The sequence below is a fragment of the Myotis yumanensis genome, unplaced genomic scaffold (genome assembly GCF_028538775.1).
Source record: "Myotis yumanensis isolate MYYU_CA2020_CCGP unplaced genomic scaffold, mMyoYum1.0.hap1 SCAF_11, whole genome shotgun sequence".
In the NCBI taxonomy this organism is placed as follows: domain Eukaryota; kingdom Metazoa; phylum Chordata; class Mammalia; order Chiroptera; family Vespertilionidae; genus Myotis; species Myotis yumanensis.
In genome coordinates this window covers 44,005,966-44,026,666 of record NW_027223762.1, presented here as the reverse complement: position 1 = coordinate 44,026,666, position 20,701 = coordinate 44,005,966, and the positions used below count along the sequence as shown (strand labels likewise).

Sequence of the window (20,701 nt, the reverse complement as noted above, 5' to 3'; positions counted from 1 at the left end):
TTTGATCGGGGATATAGAAGTTCTGGCAATCTCTGGTGTTAAGCATTCCTCCTTTGTTGAGACCTTTGCATTCTTTGTTCCCTTGTACGTGTTTTCAAGATGGGGAAACAGGAAGAGGGGAAGTACAGATAACTCGTTGGGGGTGATAAATGGAACAGCAGAGCAAAGAGAAGAGGAGACTGAGGAGTCCTCAGTGTGTGCTGGGAGAAAGGCTAAGAGAATTTGGCTAACACAAATGTATTAACAGGTGGCAAGACTATCTCCCTGTTGGACGGAGGATGCCTGGGACTCCAGCATTGCTTTTGAAGTCCCTTTGAAAAAGGTAAGCAAAAATTAATTCAATATTCTTTTAGAAATTTGAATTCACCATGTAGAACAGTGATTCTCTATCCCATCACACTCCATTTTCTCTTTTTATAGCACATACTTTGTATTTTGCCTTTTACTGTCCTGAAATGAAATTCATAGGTAAGTACAACCTACTTCCATACTTAGTTTTAAAGAAAAAAAAATCATTGTAATGCTCTATTATACAAGGAAGAAATAAAAGAAGTTATAATTAAGTAGAGTATATTGTATACATTAATGCTATTGACTTCTTACAGTGGAAGATGAGGATTTAGCTTTTTCATACCCATGACACACATACTTCTGTTACCACATCCTTTTAGTATAGTTGTTCCCCAACTTTTGGTTAAATCAGAAATTTTAAGTTCAAGTTATGTATGAGATAAATACACAGCTCTGAGCCATAGTATACCATGGTTATGTTTCCTTTCTTATACTACTTTTGTCCCCCTCATTCTGGTCTCATTTGTCTGTCTCTTTCCCTATGGACTTAATCACCAATTCTTCCTCCACATCTCTAACACCATTGAACATTTCTGTTAATGTGGCTAGGATGCACTCATTAGATTCTATTTTTCTATGAAATCTTTCCTGGAGCCCTCTTGCTTCCATGGTCACATCACCTTCCCCTCTTCTGTCTGCATTCGATCTCCTTCTGCCTCCATTTGATATGGACGCATAGATTGCATTTATGGCTCAGCTCACCCTCATAGTCCGGGATAACCTTCCCACCTGAAGACCCTTCATTCACAAAGACCCTTTTTTAAGTAAAACAGTAATACATACAGGTTTCAGGGATGAGCACCTGCTGTCTTTGGCTGTCCACTGTCCAGCCTACTACAGGCACAAATACTTATTAAATTGTTGGCACCTAACTACTTACCAAATGGGACTATTTTATTTTGTTTTATTTTTGCATAGAGGTGAGACACCATGGGCTCTGTGGATCTACAATGATTGGGAAACTGCAAGTTAGGAGGCTGTCCCAGTAATCCAGGCAGGAAATGATGGAGACTTGGACTAGAGTGGAAGTGGAGGAGAATGGTCAGGAGTGGACAAGTCCTTGATACAATGTGAAGGTAAGGCAGATGGGATTTGCTGATGATCTGGATGAATGATGGAGAGTGTAAGAGAGGAGTCATATGATTTCAAAGATTTCCGGACTGAGCAACTTGGGAAATGGCATTACCATGAATTGAGATGAAGAAAACTGCATGGATCAGTTGTTTGTTTTGTTTGTGTATATGTTTGGCTGGGGAGGAGGGCAGATGGGAGATGCAGTTTTGTACATGTCTAAAAAAGAAGATAAAAGAAGGAAAGAGGGAATGAAAAGATACACATTCCTGACCAGTGGCTGCCTACAGACTCTCCCCCTGCCCACAGGTTTATTCCCCTCCCATGGTGGCCAAATGTCCCTGTACCCATGAGCTTTTCAGGTAGCTGTGTTTTGCCTTCTTATTTACACCATGATCCAAGCAAATACAAGCATGAGGTGCCACCTTAGACAGAGGAGACTCAGAAAGCCTTGTCTGACCCAGAGTCCTACGAGGGTAGGGCAGATGGGCTCTGCAGCTCTGCTTTGGGGGACTGATAATTTCAGGGCTGTCACATTTACTAGTAAAATAATCATGTCAAAAGATGAGCAGATTTTAAGGAAGACAGAGACAGTGGCAGTGTTAATCTCCCCAAACCCTGTCATGGCATTAGATAAATCCAAACTAAACGCCCATGGGTAGGTAGCATTTACCAGGAAAGTAGAAGCCCCAAAGTAAGAGGGTGGAACAGACAACCACCACCGGGCACAGACCTGCCTGGTCTCAGCATCGCACCAGAGGGAGTGTCAAGACAGGAGGAAGCATCTGATGGGCGTGAGCACAGGAGGCCTTCACAGTGCCAGCAGTCGTCACCTGAGAGCACTGGGGGCCAAGTTGAGGACAGCAGCTGAGACTCGAAGGGGCTTTTTCCAGTCCCAACGTCAGTAAATACAAGGGGCCATGGACAAGTGTAAGGCCTGGAGCAGTCTAGGCCTCTCTAACTGGACACTGAGCACTAGAGCTCCTTTCCATTCAGGAGAGACACAGCTGGAAGGAACCACAGACACAAGGAAATTATCTCTCCCTCTCTGAAATAAATAAAACGATAATATGCGAAAAAGAAGAATAAGGAGCAGAATAGCATCTCCTTCACCAATGAAACAAGTCAGAAAAGACAGGCCCACAAAACAGATAAAAACTGTAAGCTGCTAGCCCAAGCCTGTTTGGCTCAGTGGATAGAGCATCAGCCTGCAGACTGAAGGATCCTGGGTTCAACTCTGGTCAAGGGCACATGCTCATGTTGCAGGTTCGATCCCCAGTAGGGGATTTATTACTATAATAAAAGAAAAAGGTGAAAGAATACCATAAATCAGAATTAGGTGAGATGATAGAACTCAGGACAGAATTAAAAAGAAAAGAGAAATTTTAGAAATGAAGACTAAATTAAATATAATAAATAGTGCATTAAGGGACATGGTGCATTAGTATTGAGTATACAGCGTTTTTACCCAGTAGGGTGAGCCTCCTTCTATAGCAGTTCACTAGCCTGGGCCCCTGTTATCAGCTGCCCCCTTGCCACGCATCTGGTAGATTCCCTTGATTTGTCCTCACCTTCCCCAACTACAATCAGACATGGAAAAGGCAACCCAAACCTTTGGGAAATGTACCAACTATGTGTTTTCTAAAATACTTATCTGGGGGCATGAGACCTAAGACCGGCCTCCATGAGAGACTTTTTCTATTTCTCCTGATCAATCTAGACTCATCCGCCATTTTCAACTCTATTCAGATTTTATCTTTTTAACCCTAACCCCAGACCCTGCATCTCACTTCTACCATCCCCCCACCTCCTGCTCCTTTTTATAAATCCATCTCTCCCCTTTTAGCCTTTATGGCCATAGACAAAGTTCTTTCTGTTACCTCAGTTCTTACCCCTTGTCCCTCATTTGCCCATCCAACTGCCAATTCTTTTGTTCTCATGCAGCTCTTGATCCACACCCCCACCAAAGAAAGCCACAGTTAACAGCATCTCAAAACTCAAAACGCTTCTTTATTACTTATCTATGAATTCCACTACATTTACTTATTCAATTTTGTTAAGATTTAAAATATACCAGAATAGAGAAATTTAAATCTATCTATCTATGGGAAAACAGTAGGTATCCAGCGAGGCACCAACACTCCAGGCACCTCTTATTTTGCATAGCCATAGTATCGAGAAATGTCCATTTCTTTTTCTCTCTCGATGAAATATTGCACTTTCCCCAGCGAGGTGAATTTGGCAGCATTCTCCCGCTCAAGTTGAGCTTTCCTCTTCATAGCCTCCCTCTCTGGCCTCTGCTCCTTTGTGATGGGCGTTGACATTACTGGCCCAGAAACATCAGGTTTCCTCCATGGAATTCGCTGACAGGCAAAATCCTGGAGAAGCCATTGGTTTTGAGGTTTGGGTGGGGTCCAGGGCTTGTTCACCGTAGTGCGAACTGGCTCCCGCTGGAAAGAAGTGCAAGTTGATGTTTTGTAGGGCACAGGTCTAGAAGCATCACACTGAGGGACACTAGGCTGGGTAGGGTTGGTCCAACCTGGTCGGACTGAATTGGTTGGAATAGGTTTAGCAGGACCTGTCAAAGATGCAGGAGTTGGCTGGGATGAATTCACTGCAGTAAGTTGAGCTGAATTAGAACCAGGCTCAACAGGGTTGGTCAAATCTGGTTGGACTGGGTTCACCAAAACTGGCTGAGCTGGTCTGGCAGGACCTGTCATAGATGCTGGGGTTGACTGGGATGAATTGACTGCAGCAGGTTGAGCTGAGTTAGAACCAGGCTGATCAGGATTGGTTGAAATTGGCAGAGCTGATCTGGCAGGACCCATCATAGATGCAGATGTTGGCTGGGATGAATTGACTGCAGTAGGTTGAGCTGACTTAGAACCAGGCTGGGCCCGGTTAGCCCCAGCGGGCCGACGTGATGCCAGAGACAGTGGCCTGCGAGGAACAGGTCGAGCTTGGGGCTTGTCCAAAGTTGGAAAAATCAAAGGTACCAACTTGACCTTCCCAGGCGGTGGCAGCTCGTACTCAGATGGAGATGAACACTCCTTTTCAGCACTGCCATCTGGTTTCTGGCGTTTGACTGGAGCTTTCTCAGGACCTTTGCCCTCACGGGGGGTATCCAGCCATTGTCTGATAGCTAGGGATGGCTGGGGGCCTTTGGGGTTGCTTGAGTGTCCCAGGGCCCGGGAGGAAGAGAGTTCAGTTTTCTTATCACTCTTCCTCCCCAGGGCATGAAAAACCTGCACAGACTCCAGCATATGCATACCCAGGGAGCTTCGGGGCTTTTTGAAGGTCTCTTGGGTCAGCTCAGGGTGGTATTTCTTCCGTTTCATCTTTGGAATGTTTGGCTTCTCCTCTGCCTTGACTTTGTTCCCTGACTGCTTACTCTCTCCAGTTTTCTTGGGGTTGTTTTCTCTGGTTCTTTTGGTCTTTTCTTGCCCATGGCTCTTGGTTTTGCTGGTCCTGCTGGGGGCAGCTTTCTGAGGTTTGTTAGAATTCTTGGCCCTGTTTTCAGGAGCCCTGTCACTGGCTGCAGCATTGGAAACAGCCACTTCTCCCACCAACTTGCCATCTGGATTGTCAGGCTGGATTTTGACTATGGGAGCACCATTGATCAGCTCAGAGGGAGCATTAATGACACTTGTTTTCTGCACCTCGTTCAAATTGATGGCTCTGGTATCTTTGGTTTGGATCACCTTGGGACCTTTGGATTGATCAAGTTCATCCAAGGAATTTAGGACCACTGGAAGCTGAATATCCTCCACCAGTGTAGCGATGTCTGCAAAGCCATCATTGGATTCAGTCCCATTTTCAAGTGTCCCTTGGTCCTTAAGACTCAGGCTGTTCTTTCCGAGACCAGCGTTTTCCCAACCAGGCTGCTCCTCCTGGCCAAGGGGATCAAAGCAGGCCAGGAGCTGGGGAATGTCGGGGATTTCTAAAGGGAGCAGTGGAGGCTCTTGGTTTTCTGTTGGGATCTGGTAAGCATCCAGAGGCTTTGAAAGCACGGTTTTCATGTCCTCCAAATTCCTATTCTCTTTCTGTTCCTGGCTTGGAGCTGGAGGCAGTGCCAGGTAAATACTAGGACTCTGGACTGGAGCTGCCATTGAAATGTCCCCAAGCTCAGGTGGTGGGTTGCTGTCAAGCATCTGGATATTGGTGCCACTACAAGACTTGGGGATTCCTGGGGTTTGTGGTAGACAAAATGTTTGGGTCAGAGGTTGCAATCCGAGGGAAGTCTTCATCCCCAGGGAAGTCTCCATCACTACAAAGGAATCAAGGAGAAGCCAGTCAGTCCCTGGGCACCACCCCTGGGTGCTCCCCTGTCACCACCAATGCAGCAACCATGTTCCTTCCAACAATGGGAAAGGCATTCCTACCAGTTCTTCCTAAGGATCATGGACAGCTCCCTATGCTATGAGAAAGGAGACAACTGTTCTAGTTCTCAGTAGGGATCATTTGATGTCATTGTTTCATGGTATTCTGTGTATTTGACAGGATTGTGATAAATCAAATAAAAAGTAAGTGATTTAAAATGTTTTACAAAGCTAGCATTGTACATATGGAGTCCTTGTAGTTCTCTCCCTTTCCTGAGGAAATAAGACTTAACCCAATGGAGTAGGGGAGGGAATGGAGCTCTTCCTGATGAAATAAATAAGCAAGGGCAGATTTCTAGCCTGCTTGCTTTGGACAAGATCATGGAACACAAGGTCTTAAAACCTGGCATGAATTAAGAAGTGAGGGAAAGTTAAACTACCACTATCGCAGTAAGAGTTCTGAAATTCTTTCTAAAGACACTGAAGCAATAAATCAAGAGAGTCCATGAAACTGTTGTAGTAGAGGGGGACTAGTAGGTAAGGGAGTGAATAGTGTGGGACCCCTTTGTATGCTCTTCAGTTCTCATTCATGGCCAATCCGGTGTCCACCTTCCCTTCTCTATGAGGTGTTCCCATAGAGTCAGAAAATGGGGAGCACTGACTGAGGGTGGCAGTTACAAAGTCACAGGACTTAAAGTCTCCCTGTCTGTGGACTCACCAGTTCCCGGGTGACCCCGTTCCTCTTCCTTCTTGCTGTTTGAACTCACCTTGAAAACTTGTCTCTGTGATGGGTTGAGCAGGCACTGAGTAGTAGATTGCAGAGGTGGAGGCCGGTGGTATCACATTTGTGGGCTGGACCTCCTTTAGTACCATGACCATTTCTGGTTGAGGGGCAGAGGCCCTGCTCTCTGTGTAAGACACAGAGCCATAGGATTGCAGGTAGGGGCCACGTTCTGCAGAGAGCAGAGGGCCCAGTGTGCCTTGATTGTAGTAATAGAGCTGGCTTCCTTCCTGGTAGGGAAGTGACCAGCTCTGTCCCTGATTTGGAATCTGAGATGATGCCCCATGAACAAGGCTGGCAGAAAGTGGTGGATACAGAGGCACCATGTTAGTGGCATCTGAGGTTTAATTGTACTGGGATGCCATCGACATGGAAGAAACAGCTGTGTCCTGGTCAATGGCAGTCACCGTGAAGTCTCGGATGGATGAGGACTTCTTTGCAGTGCCTCCTGTGAGCGCCCACTCAAAAACACCAGGATTGGAAGCAGCTGGAGTGGAGATCTGGCTCTGGCCAGTAACTCCAGACAGCATAGTTGTGCTAGAATGTTGGTAAAGGTAGGCACTACCCATGAGAGGTTGGAAAGAGGTGCCAGAGACTGATGGTAGGAGCCATGCTGATGTGACGGCTGGAGCAGATACTCTGGGGAGGCTGCAGACTCGTCCTGTGAGGGAGGCTGCAGTGCTCCCCACAGGAAGAGAGAGCTGCAGAGACTTTGAAGTTCCAAGTAAAGGTGGATTTTGGAAATTCTCTGTGGGGAACAGAGAGGGTGATGAAAAAATCAAAGGGAATCGCTATGTTTGCATAATAGGATCATTTTAAGATTAATACCAATACTCACTGAGGTGTCAAAAATCAAACAGCTTACGCTGGTTGTAAGTGCTGGAACAGTTTGCTACTCTTCTGTATTAACTGCCTGTGCTCCCAATGTGGGCAAAATGTGCAAGAGAACCAAGTGGTTCATACATTCTCTACGGTAGAGGCAACCACTCTCTGCCCTACCTTTCCCTTGAGCCTCTACTAGTATTGATTTGTGTGCTCTTTCCTAGAATCGAAGCATTTTAGAACCAGGATTCTTTAGAGAACCTGAGTTCTAACATTCTCATTTTATGAGCGTGGAAACTGAAGCTGAGAGAGGCCAGATAGACTTGTTCAAGTTCTCTCATTGTGCCTGTATTATTACCGTGTTACATAACCTAAGAATCCTGACTCCCTTACTCAAGCTCTTCTCTAAGCATTACACTGCCACAAACCGGGAGCAATGGAGCTTTTAGTACAGATGCGGAGTTTTGTCTATGGAAAACAGTACAGCTATTGCCACTGTAATCTTCAGTGCCTCGTGCTGCCTGAAAGTTCACATGCTAGTCCCTGGAACTCACATGTAGCTCAGTGCAGTGGGTAAATTTGAAGTGTCATTCTTACCCTCTTCAAGCCTAGTTTCTGATCCTACCTCAAAATGGCTATGGGGGAGTGAGTTTCTCAAGAAGTGCTTTTTGAAAGAAAAACATTATTGAAACTGTCCAGGTTTTGAGTTACTCATCCATAAAGTCATTATAATAATAGTAACAATAATAATAGTAACAATAATACTTGAGAAGTATTATATTACACTAGAGACCCAGTGTACAAAATTTGTGCAGTCGGGAGGCCCCTCAGCCTGGCCTGTGCCCTCTTGCATTCCAGGATCCCTTGGGGGGATGTCCAACTGATGGCTTAAGCCATCAGTCGGCCAACCTTAGTGCTGCCTCGAAGGTGGGAGAGGTTCCCACCACTGCACTTGGCTCAGGGCTTCTGGCTGAGCAGCATTTCCCCTGTGGGAGCACACTGACCACCAGGGAGCAGCTCCTGTGTTGAGCGTCTGCCCCCTGGTGGTCAGTGTGCGTCATACCAAGGGTCCTTCCACTGTTGGGTTGATTTGCATATTAGCCTTTTATTATATAGGATAAGATTTATATGAAAGAAAATTTAAGTTATGGAAAGACAAAGAGAAAAATCATGAACAATATATATCACAGAACTAGAAATATATATAAATATTAATGAATATTGGGGCACATAGCAAAAATCAAAGCATAAAAATTTGCTAGTAAATGATGTTCTATTTTATACACACGTTATAAAAGTGAATATTGCCTATGCTGTTTTAGTGAATACTGTTAACCATAGAACAGCGCACAATACAAGATGATTTTGAAAAAATTTCTAGCCATGTGGAGAAAGAAGATATATCAGTAAAAACTGCATAACAAACCATAAATGTTGATGTATAAGTAGCCCCAATATATGTAGGCAGATATTTCTGTAAAAATTGCTATAAATCAGAGCAAAAAGAATTCCATTAATGTGATTGTTCATGTTTTTTTCTGAATATTACCCAGCAAGTAACAGATAGTAAGTCTAGTAGAAATATATATTTTAATTAATATAACCACATGACAAACAGAAAAAACACTTGATAGAGTATCCTGAAAATTTATATGTTTATCTTAAAACCTAGATTTTCATCATCTTCAACATCCAGGAAAGTCTTAAAAGCCATCATCACTAGACTTTAATTAAATAAAAATTTACTGTAGGAAAGGACACATATGTAATACCCTTTGTAATACTTTAAGCAATAAAAAAAAATTTTTAAAAATTTACTCTAGGAATCGTCAAGAGACCCCACAAGATTGGTTTTAGATACACGTGAAGTTAGAGATGTGGGGTTTGACCTTTTCTTTTCCTTCTTAGGTAGCTAAGATCTAAGGGAGATGATGGCTGTTTCTCAGTGTGGAACATGCTTATCACACAAAGGAATTGGTCTTTCTGGTTCAGGTTAGGACATATCAATTTTTAATCTTAATTTTCTTTTTAAGTGACAAAAAACATCTACATAGTTTAAATATCAGAAGGAAGTGAAACACTGAAAATTATGTTTTCCTCCAGCCCCCTAGATAACCACCTTTATTAATTTCTTGCTTACAGGAACCATAATTTCTAAAACACATGTTTTTAAACGTTGATACTCAAAACTGTCATCTGTGTGTTCAGAGAGGCAATAGAAAAACACAGACAACTGAATGTAACTTTGCTGATAAGCTGCTTTGCCTACTGATACCCTATTCCAGCCTTACTTTCCTTCCTAGTCTATTAATGTAAGCACTGACTAAAATCAACTCTATTTTGCCCTACTCTGAGCAGATTTCACTCTACGCGCTCTGCTTTAATTTAAAATCCTTGGTTGCCTTCAGCATTCCATTGCAAAACGACCCCTTTTTGCTCTTGAGAGCTCTTCCAATGCCTCCTCCTTCATTCTTACAGTTTCCCCTCCTTCATGCTTATGTGTCTCACCCCCTTGGTTCCTGTGGGCCCGTGCTGATGAAAGCAATCCTAAACTTTCATACATTTAAATACTTGCCTCACTATAGCCTAGTACTCTTCATCTTCTCTCCCTATTTTCCCCTTTCACCTAGTTTGGATAGAAAACTCCAAAAATAGGTGAATATTACTTTTTGAACTGCACTAAACTGACAGTACTAAAGTTGAAACATTAGTGGTGAGAGACCCTTATACTAGAGACTATATATACATATACATATATATCCTCTGTGGTTCTATTGAAACGCATTCCAGAAGTCTTGATTTTATTTTCTATATGGGTGTCTTTAAAACTCAATATTAGAAAAGAAAGGGAATAGAGAGAACAACCAATCTGAAATCCTAATGTAACAGATGAGGGATGAACAGATTTTGTGAGTGAATGACTTGTCCCAAGTCACATAGCTAGTAAGTATCAAAATCAAAAGTGAAATTAGGTCTCTGGATTTCTAGATCAATATTTCCTTTCTTTATGCTATTTTGAGTCTACTGCTAATTTTAGGGGCAAAAATATCTCATGAGAAACTTTTAAAAGTTTCTTTCCTTACCTGACATGGTCAGAGAAGAAGAGGAAATTTTAATAAATGTAGATGCAAGGAATGAGGATGTCTGAGTGGGTGAAGCCAAAGAGCGCTTGTTTCCAGTACGAAGGTTACTGGTCACACTGTCACTGGATACTGGTCATTGGTCAGTTGCGATGATCCAAATGTATTTACTGACAACTCCATGGAAACCCCAAGATTCTGCCAGGTGGTGGTAGGTTTGGTGGGAGAATGATGTCACAAAGCAGGCAGTTTAAAGAGATGCGAAGGCCAATAGGGAGGTCAGATCCCCAACAAGAAGACAAGATTGGATGGAGGGAGCAGTAGGGGAGCTAAACCAACCCCTAAATGGCTGGGCTCCGGGGTAGATGTGCTAGTTGACAAGACAAATGTGATAGTCCCACTTTCCCCGGTTCGTGTGTTAGGGAAATGATCTCAGTGTTTCTTAAAGACATCCATTAATATAATTACCTAGTACTTTTATTCTCTATATTATGTTGTATGACATATATTTATCATTATATATATATTTAATATCCTAAGAGAGAACAGAAAGGGTTATCTAGGTTGCACCATTGCAATTGTGCACAAATTGTATCTGTCCATCTACTAGTAACTAGTGAATTTACTGCAACTTTGGGGAGCAAAGGGAGGAATTAAAGAGCTCTTTTGCACCCTGGCTGGTTTGGCTCAGTGATTAGAGCATCAGCCCTCAGACCGAAGGGTCATAGGTTGCATTGCCAGGCAAGGGCACATACCTCAGTTGCAGATTCGCTCCCTGCCCCTCAGTGGGGACACATGAAGGAGGCAACCAGTTAGTGTGTCTCTCTGAAATCGATATTTCTCTCTCTATCTCCATCCTCCTCCCTTCCCTTTCACTCTCTCAAAATCAGTGGAAAAGAATATCCTCAGATGAGGATTTGGGGTGGGGGTGGGGGTGGAGGAAGCTCTTTTGTGACTTGGTTAAAGAGTAAAATGAAGTTTGTTGAGTGCATGTTGTGGAGAATGATGTGGTCCAAGGCTCTTCTCTATTAGTTTCTTCTTGAATCCTACCTTCCTTGGGCTGGGCTGGGACAGGCCAGATTGGACTTGCATCTCTCTTCTCTCCCTTTCTTCTTCTTCTTCTTCATTGTAGGCAGTGTTTCTAGACAAGCTTTGTTCTTGCATTCTTACACTCACGGATGTTACTTCCTGTCAACTTCTAGCAGCAACTGGGGTCTTCTTTTCAGTGTCTGATGCGTCCCAAAGTGGACTCTGCCCATTAGAAGCAAATACCAAAGAGCTAGGAGTCAGCTGACTGCAAACCTTTCCTCTTCTAGCCTTTGATTGCAGTTCTTCTGCCTGTAATCTGCTCCCTCTGGTTCCTTGGGCTTCCTGCCATCCTGCATTTGTATACATGAGAGGCATTCGCGATATTTGCCCTTTCCTTCTCCCATAAAGTGTATCCAGTATGACAGTTACTGTAGTCTCCTCCCCCTTGCAAACAGCCGCTGTAGAATTTTGGGCCTCTAGGATTCTCTGTCTGCCATGCTTGGGTGCAAGGCCAGGCAGAAATGAAGAGAATAATAAAGACAGGACTTGCATGAGGAACAGGGAACAGGCAATGTGAAAGTATACAGAGCAAGAGCTCTGTCCACTAGAGAGAATAAGCCTAAATATATTTTTGTTTTTGTCACTTATGTCATTCATTGGTTATATTAGTAAAATAGGGATTGTTTTTATGCTCTGCACCAAACTCTGGTTTTGTCCACAGGGAGTGTGTGGAAAGGGCACTGTGGTGAGTTATACTGTGGCCCTGAGCATAAAGAAGAGAGGTGTGCACTTAGCCTGAGCTTGCCTGGGTTGCCCTTGTTCTCTGCCCCCTAGTGAGTGCTTTTCCCACTAACCACCCTGGTGACTCTGAGTTAGGGCTAAGTTGCTAATGACTTATACAGGGTGGGGCAAAAGCAAGTGTACAGTTGTTCATAGGGAATAATACAATAATTAGTGAATAATACAAGAAGAATCTCTATTTCGTGTAGTCACAAGTGTAAACCTACTTTTGCTTCACTCTCTACATGGAGTAAGCTGGTTTGGGGAAGGAAATCTATGGACCTAGTCATTTTTCTTGATGGTAAGCTTTTAGGGGTGCCTAGGTCAACCTACCTGGGGGCTTTTTTATGCCAGTGAGTAGGAAGTGTGTGATACAAGATGGCAAGAGCCAAGAGACGATAGCTCATAGATGGAATCTACAAAGAGACATATTTCATTTATAGAAGTACTTTTCCTTTTATGAGATGAGTGTTTTCAAAGATGGGGGATGATAGGATGATACTTATCTGAGAAGAAATACACTGAGGGGTGTTGTGGTGTAGACATATGGTTTAAACTCATTTTTTTTAAAAATGTTGTGCCCTGACTGGTTTGGCTCAGTGTGTAGAGCGTCGGCCTGCGGACTAAAGGGTCCCGGGTTCGATTATAGTCAAGGGCATGTACCTTGGTTGCAGGCACATCCCCAGTAGGGGATGTGCAGGAGGCAGCTGATGTATCTAACTCTCTTTCCCTCTCCCTTCCTCTCTGTAAAAAATCAATAAAATATATATTTTTTAAAAAATATTGTTATTCCTCACCCAAGGATAGTGTTTCCATTGATTGTTTTTAGAGAGTGGGAGGAGGCAAAGGAGAGAGAGATCCATGTGAAAGAGACACATTAATTGGTTGCTTTGTATAATTGCGCTGACTAGGGGATTGAACCTGCAACTGAGGTACATGGCCTAGACAAGGAATCAAACCTGCAACCCTCTGGTATGTGAGTCAATGCTCTAACCACTGAAAAATGCTGGCCAGAACCTTATAAATTTTTTTCAACATTTTTTCCTCTAAGTTTCAGACCTCAAATTGCTAACTTCCATGATACTAATATGTAATGTGAGGCTAACAGTATATGCTAAATATCTATTTGCAAGCCAGACCATTCTTTTTGTTTGTTTGTTTTTTATTAATCCTCACCAGAGGATATTTTTCCATTGATTTTTAGAGAGAGAGTGGAAGGGACAGGTAGAGACAGAGAGAAACATCGATGTGAGAGAGACACATCGATTGGTTGCCTTCCACACGAGCCCCAACCAAGGCCCGGGATCGAGCCTGCAACCGAGATACATGCCCTTGACCAGAATTGAACCCGGGACCCTTCGGTTTGTAGGCCAACGCTCTATCTACAAGTCAAACCGGCTAGTGCAGACCAGTCTTTTTTTTTTTTTAACAAAAAAATGTCTGTTTTCTCCTGGAAGTCAAAAGAATCCATATCCACTGCAGATTAGGATGGGTGGTGTAAGATTGGAGGAAGTGTAGTAAGATGAAATCTGGTAGCAAACAAATGTTTACATGATAAAATACTCAGTTCCACCTTTCAATTCTACCTAGACAAACCCTTAATTAGGCCTTTCCTGGTTCCCAGCATCTATAACTATTTTCTCTCCATAGTTCCGGCCATTTAACTTTGCCTTAGGGGCTCAGCATCATTTAACTCTAAAAAAAAAAAATCTTAAATGTAGGAGGAGGAACCTAAAGAACTTTAGTTCCACACTCTGAAGCTTAGCATCAACCTCTACCCTGACCTAAAGTCTTCTTTCTTGCAGTTAAGGTATTGTCTTGTCCCATATACCCACTTCCTGCCTTTTGTACCCATTGGGATAACTAAGACTTGCTTTGTTGAAATATACCCAGCCCATCTACCCCTGGATGCTTTGTTACTCTCACTTTTAATTTAATTAAAGACTGGAATCCCTCAAACCTCTACATGCTAGATTTTATAGTGTCAACCACTTAGCTGTTTGGCACTCCAAATATCCTTTGCTCCTATGTTTCCCATTCCAGTGTACAACATACCTATTAATGCATTCTTTCACCTCATGTTGGATCCACTCCCATCCAAAGGCCTACTCTTTGCTAGGTTTCACACTTTCTGGAAACCCTATGGTGCCTTGGTCTGGAGTTTCTTGTGTCAACTATAACAAATCTGTGCCGTATTCCTATCTCAAGCTTGTGTCTTGTAGCAAATTGTAAATATATGATCAATATTTTTTTTCCAGTTTCTGATAGATTCATGTCACATTTTGTATATTTTCAAGTCTATAGCTATCTGTACCACTAATACTTTTTGGCCACTACATGCTTATTAAATATATTTATCATAAATTGCTAAATAATATTTTGGTTTTGACACTAAATTTGAATGTGACTAATTGTACAAATTGTGCAAACTGTGCTGTGCTAATTTACATATTTTTTTCAAATAGCAATTTACTAATATTAAACTACTAGAGGCCCAGTGCACAAACATTTGTGCACTCAGGAGGGTCCCTCAGCCCGGCCTGTGCCCTCTCGCAGTCTGGGACCCCTCAGGGAATGACCACATGCTGGCTTAGGCCCGCTCCCTGGCGGGGGGGGGGGGGGGGGGGTTGGGCCTAAGCTGGCAGTCAGACATCCCTCTGGCAGCCCAGGAGCCCTCGGGGGGATGTCCACTTGCTAACGGGGAGCAGGCCTAGCTGCAGTCGGACATCCTTAGCGCTGCTGAGGAGGCGGGCGAGGCTCCCACCACCACCGCTGTACTGGCAGCCGTCAGCCTGGCTTGTGGCTGAGCAGAGCTACCCCTGTGGAAGCACACTGACCACCAGGGGGCAGCTCCTGCATTGAGCATCTGCCCCCTGGTGGTCAGTGTGTGTCATAGTGACCAGTGATTCCCAGCCGCTCTGCTGTTAGGGTCAATTTGCATATTACCCTTTTATTATATAGGATTTTTCATTATGTGAAAATTTTCAGAATTATAAATGCTAGTGCATATAAACTTTGTTAGAATACGATTGTCCCAGAAATGTTAAAACTAATGATCTTGTTACACATTCATTCATTCCTTTATTCAATAACTGACCTTTCTGATCCTCAGTTTACCCAGATCTCAAATGGTTGTAAAGATTAGTAACAGTGTATATAAGGTACTTTTAGAAACTAAAAATTAAAACACCCAAAACATTTTCTATTATAATTATATATAGCTTAATCTGAAATTTGGCATTTTATTCTGCCTTCAGACCTACTCTAGGACATTCTGTTACTTGTTGTTTCACTTCTAGCAGAACTGAGAGGTTTTGAAACAGATACAAATCTCTATACCTGATAGTGTATGGAAATCTTAGACTTGAGCTCTACTCCTGTCTCTCTCAGTTATTATTACTATTATTATTTTGGTTAATCCTCACCCGAAGATATTTTTCCATAAAATTTTAGAGAGAATGAAAGGGAGGGGGAGAGACAGAGGGAGAACCATCAATGTGAGAGAGACACATGGATTGGTTGTCTCCTGCACGTGCCTCAACCAGGGCGGGGAATTGAGCCTTTAACCTAGGTACATGCCCTTGACTGGAATCGAACCCGACACCCTTCAGTTGGCAGAACAATGCTCTGTCCACTGAGCCAAACCAGCTAGGGCTCTCTCAGTTATTATTTCTGGAGGTCAGTTTTTAAAATGTTAATACATACTTCCTGGCACATGATTGATACTCCATAAGAGTTTCATGGTGGGAAAACCGGTTTGGCTCAGTGGATGGAGCGTCGGCCTGCGAACTGAGGGGTCCCGGGTTCGATTCCGGTCAGGGGCATGTGTCTGGATTGCGAGCACATCCCCAGTGGGGGATGTGCAGGAGGCGGCTGATCGGTGTTTCTCTCTCATCGATGTTTCTAACTCTCTATCTCTCTCCCTTCCTCTCTGTAAAAAAATCAATAAAGTATATTTAAAAAAAAAAAAAAAAGTTTCATGGTGAGTGGGAGTGTAGGTTAACACAATATTTTTGAAGGGTAATTAAGAAGTATCTATCAAATTTTTAAGTTTGCATATCCTTCATTCCAGATATTCTACTTCTAGAAATTTAGACATAGTTGTATATATGTTTAAGGATGTTTACATTGCAGCCTGCCTGTAATGGAGGATAAAAAAAGCTGCAAACAACTAGAAGTCCATCAGTTATATAAATAATGGTACAAACTTACAATCAGTAGAATACTATGCAGTCTTAAAAAATAGATGTACACATATATTTTTGGGAAAATCATATAAATTTCAAAGATTGTAGAATAGATGTAGTATGCTGTGTTTATATAAAATAGAGGGTATCTATATTTGAACTAATAAATATTTATATACACTACTAGACAGTAGTAGTGGGCAGATTGGACCATAGCTCATAATATCCTCAAAACATCAATCACTGAGCCTCCCAGCTGGCGTGGCTCATGGTTGAGCGTCTACCCATGAACCTGGAGGTCAGGCCATGTGCCTGGGTGTGGGCTCGATCCCAGGTGTGGGGTATGGGAGCAACCGATTGGTGATTCTGTGTAATCATTGATGTTTTTCCCTCCCTCTCTAAAATCAATAAAAATATATATATTTTAAAAAGAGTAAAAAACTCTTTACCTCGGCCTTTAAGACTCTGTACACTGTACTGTCTAGAATCCAACCTGCTTCTCCAGCCTCAACTTGTACAACTTTTGCCCTCACTTCCAATGCTTCAGATAGACGGAATCAACCTCAGTTCATTCTAACTCATTCGACAGAAGTCAGCTCAAATATTACTTCTCACTGTGACTCCTAGCATTATTAAGCACAGCTCAGTGTCACCGTTCTATGGGGTTTTCTTTTTACCATATGAACTGGAAGTTCCCTGCCGATCCAATAATGATGGCATCAGTTGTATGAGGATTAAAAATGAACTGTGAAGTGAAAGAATTGAGTTTGAACCATTTCACTTAACATCTATGTATTTATGCCACCTTAGTATTCAGGACCAGGCTAGGTTTGATCGGGGATATAGAAGTTCTGGCCATCTCTGGTGTTAGGCATTCCTCCTTTGTTGAGACCTTTGCACTGTTTGTTGCCTTGTACGTGTTTTCAAGATGGGGAAACAGGAAGAGGGGAAGTACAGGTAACTTGTTAGGGGTGAATACTGGAGCAGCAGAGCAAAGAGAAGAGGTGACTGAGGAGTCCAAAGTGTGTGCTGGGAAAAAGGCTAAGAGAATTTGGCTAACACAAATGTATTAACAGGTGGCAAGACTATCTCCCTGTTGGACGGAGGATGCCTGGGACTCCGACATTGCTTTCGAAGTTCCTTTGAAAAAGGTAAGCAAAAATTAATTCAATGTTCTTTTAGAAATTTGAATTCACCATGTAGAACAGTGATTCTCTATCCCATCACACTCCATTTTCTCTTTTTATGGCACATACTTTGTATTTTGCCTTTTACTGTCCTGAAATGAAATTCATAGGTAAGTACAACCTACTTCCATACTTAGTTTTAAAAAAAAAAAATCATTGTAATGCTCTATTATACAAGAAAGAAATAAAAGAAGTTATAATTAAGTAGTGTATATTGTATACATTAATGCTATTGACTTCTTACAGTGGAAGATGAGGATTTAGCTTTTTCATACCCATGACACACATACTTCTGTTACCGCATCCTTTTAGTATAGTTGTTCCCCAACTTTTGGTTAAATCAGAAATTCTAAGTTCAAGTTATGTATGAGATAAATACACAGCTCTGAGCCATAGTATACCATGATTATGTTTCCTTTCTTATACCACTTTTGTCCCCCTCATTCTGGTCTCATTTGTCTGTCTCTTTTCCTATGGACTTAATCATCAATTCTTCCTCCACATCTCTAACACCATTGAACATTTCTGTTAATGTGGCTAGGATGCACTCATTAGATTCTATTTTTGTGTGAAATCTTTCCTGGAGCCCTCTTGCCTCCATGGTCACATCACCTTCCCCTCTTCTGTCTGCATCAGATCTCCTTCTGCCTCCATTTGACATGGACGCATAGATTGCATTTATGGCTCAGCTCACCCTCACAGTCCGGGATAACCTTCCCACCTGAAGACCCTTCATTCACAAAGACCCTTTTTTAAGTAAAACAGTAATACATACAGGTTTCAGGGATGAGCACCTGCTGTCTTTGGCTGTCCACTGTCCAGCCTACTACAGGCACAAATACTTATAAAATTGTTGGCACTTAACTACTTACCAAATGGGACTATTTTATTTTGTTTTATTTTTGCATAGAGGTGAGACACCATGGGCTCTGTGGATCTACAATGATTGGGAAACTGCAAGTTAGGACGCTGTCCCAGTAATCCAGGCAGGAAATGATGGAGACTTGGACTAGAGTGGAAGTGGAGGAAAACGGTCAGAAGTGGACAAGTCCTTGATACAATGTGAAGGTAAGGCAGATGGGATTTGCTGGTGATCTGGAGAGTGTAAGAGAGGAGTCATATGATTTCAAAGATTTCCGGACTGAGCAACTTGGGAAATGGCGTTACCATGAGCTGAGATGAAGAAAACTGCATGGATCAGTTGTTTGTTTTGTTTGTGTATATGTTTGGCTGGGGAGGAGGACAGATGGGAGATGCAGTTTTGTACATGTCTAAAAAAGAAGATAAAAGAAGGAAAGAGGGAATGAAAAGATACACATTCCTGACCAGTGGCTGCCTACAGACTCTCCCCCTGCCCACAGGTTCATTCCCGCTCTCATGGTGGCCAAATGTCCCTCTACCCATGAGCTTTTCGGGTAGCTGTGTTTTGCCTTCTTATTTACACCAAGATCCGAGCAAATACAAGCATGAGGTGCCACCTTAGACAGAGGACACTCAGAAAGCCTTGTCTAACCCAGAGTCCTACGAGGGTAGGGCAGATGGGCTCTGCAGCTCTGCTTTGGGGTACTGATGATTTCAGGGCTGTCACATTTACTAATAAAATAATCATGTCAAAGGATGAGCAGATTTTAAGGAAGATAGAGACAGTGGCATTGTTTTTAATTTCCCCAAACCCTGTCATGGCATTAGATTGATCCAAACTAAACGCCCATGGGTAGGTAGCATTTACCAGGAAACTAGAAGCCCCAAAGTAACAGGGTGGAACAGACAACCACCACCGGGCACAGACCTACCTGGTCTCAGCATCGCACCAGAGGGAGTGTCAGACAGGAGGAAGCATCTGATGGGTGTGAGCACAGGAGGCCTTCACAGTGCCAGCAGTCCTCACCTGAGAGCACTGGGAGCCAAGTTGAGGACAGCAGCTGAGACTGGAAGGGGCTTTTTCCAGTCCCAACGTCAGTAAATACAAGGGGCCATGGACAAGTGTAAGGCCTGGAGCAGTCTAGGCCTTTCTAACTGGACACTGAGCACTAGAGCTCCTTTCCATTCAGGAGAGACACAGCTGGAAGGAACCACAGACACAAAGGGAAAGTGTCTCTCCCTCTCTGAAATAAATAAAATGATAATATGAGAAAAAGAAGAATAAGGAGCAGAATAGCATCTTCTTCACCAGTGAAACAATTCAGAAAAGACAGGCCGACAAAACATAAAAACTATAAGCTGCTAGCCCCAGCCTGTTTGGCTCAGTGGATATAGCGTCAGCCTGCAGACCGAAGGATCCTGGGTTCAACTCTGGTCAAGGGCACATGCCTAGGTTGCAGGCTCGATCCCCAGTAGGGGATTTATTACTATAATAAAAAGAAAAAAAGGTGAAAGAATACCATAAATCAGAATTAGGTGAGATGATAGAACTCAGGACAGAATTAAAAAGAAAAGAGAAATTTTAGAAATGAAGACTAAATTAAATATAATAAATAGTGCATTAATGGACATGGTGCATTAGTATTGAGTAAATGGTGGTTTACCCAGTAGGGTGAGCCCCCTTCTACAGCAGTTCACTAGCCTGGGCCCCTGTTATCAGCTGACCCCGTGCCACTCATCTGGTAGATTCCCTTGATTTGTCCTTACCTTCCCCAACTACAATCAGACATGGAAAAGGCAACCCAAACCTTTGGGAAATGTACCAACTATGTGTTTTCTAAAATACTTATCTGGTGGGCATGAGACCTAAGACCGGCCTCCACGAGAGACTTTTTCTATTTCTCCTGATCAATCTAGACTCATCCGCCATTTTCAACTCTATTCAGATTTTATCTTTTTAACCCTAACCCCAGACCCTGCATCTCACTTCTGTCATCCCACCACCTCCTGCTCCTTTTTATAAATCCACCTCTCCCCTTTTAGCCTTTATGGCCATAGACAAAGTTCTTTCTGTTTCCTCAGTTCTTACCCCTTGTCCCTCATTTGCCCATCCAACTACCAATTCTTTTGTTCTCATGCAGCTTTTGATCCACACCCCCACCAAAGAAAGCCACAGTTAACAGCATCTCAAAACTCAAAACGCTTCTTTATTACTTATCTATGAATTCCACTA

At 42.8% G+C, this 20,701-nt stretch overlaps 1 long non-coding RNA gene and 1 pseudogene across 1 annotated transcript in view; one reads left to right on the top strand and one right to left on the bottom strand.

The window, feature by feature from the left end:
• The window catches only part of LOC139020009 (uncharacterized), a 51,810-nt gene that overhangs the window by 18,377 nt on the left and 12,732 nt on the right, over positions 1-20,701 (top strand). Inside the window, exons 5-9 of the long non-coding RNA XR_011473181.1 lie at positions 248-322; positions 421-468; positions 1,270-1,427; positions 17,497-17,571; positions 18,518-18,675. This is a non-coding gene — a long non-coding RNA (uncharacterized lncRNA). The remainder of the gene's footprint in view (positions 1-247; positions 323-420; positions 469-1,269; positions 1,428-17,496; positions 17,572-18,517; positions 18,676-20,701) is intronic.
• Positions 3,576-11,551, bottom strand: LOC139019577 (uncharacterized protein C2orf78-like; annotated as a pseudogene).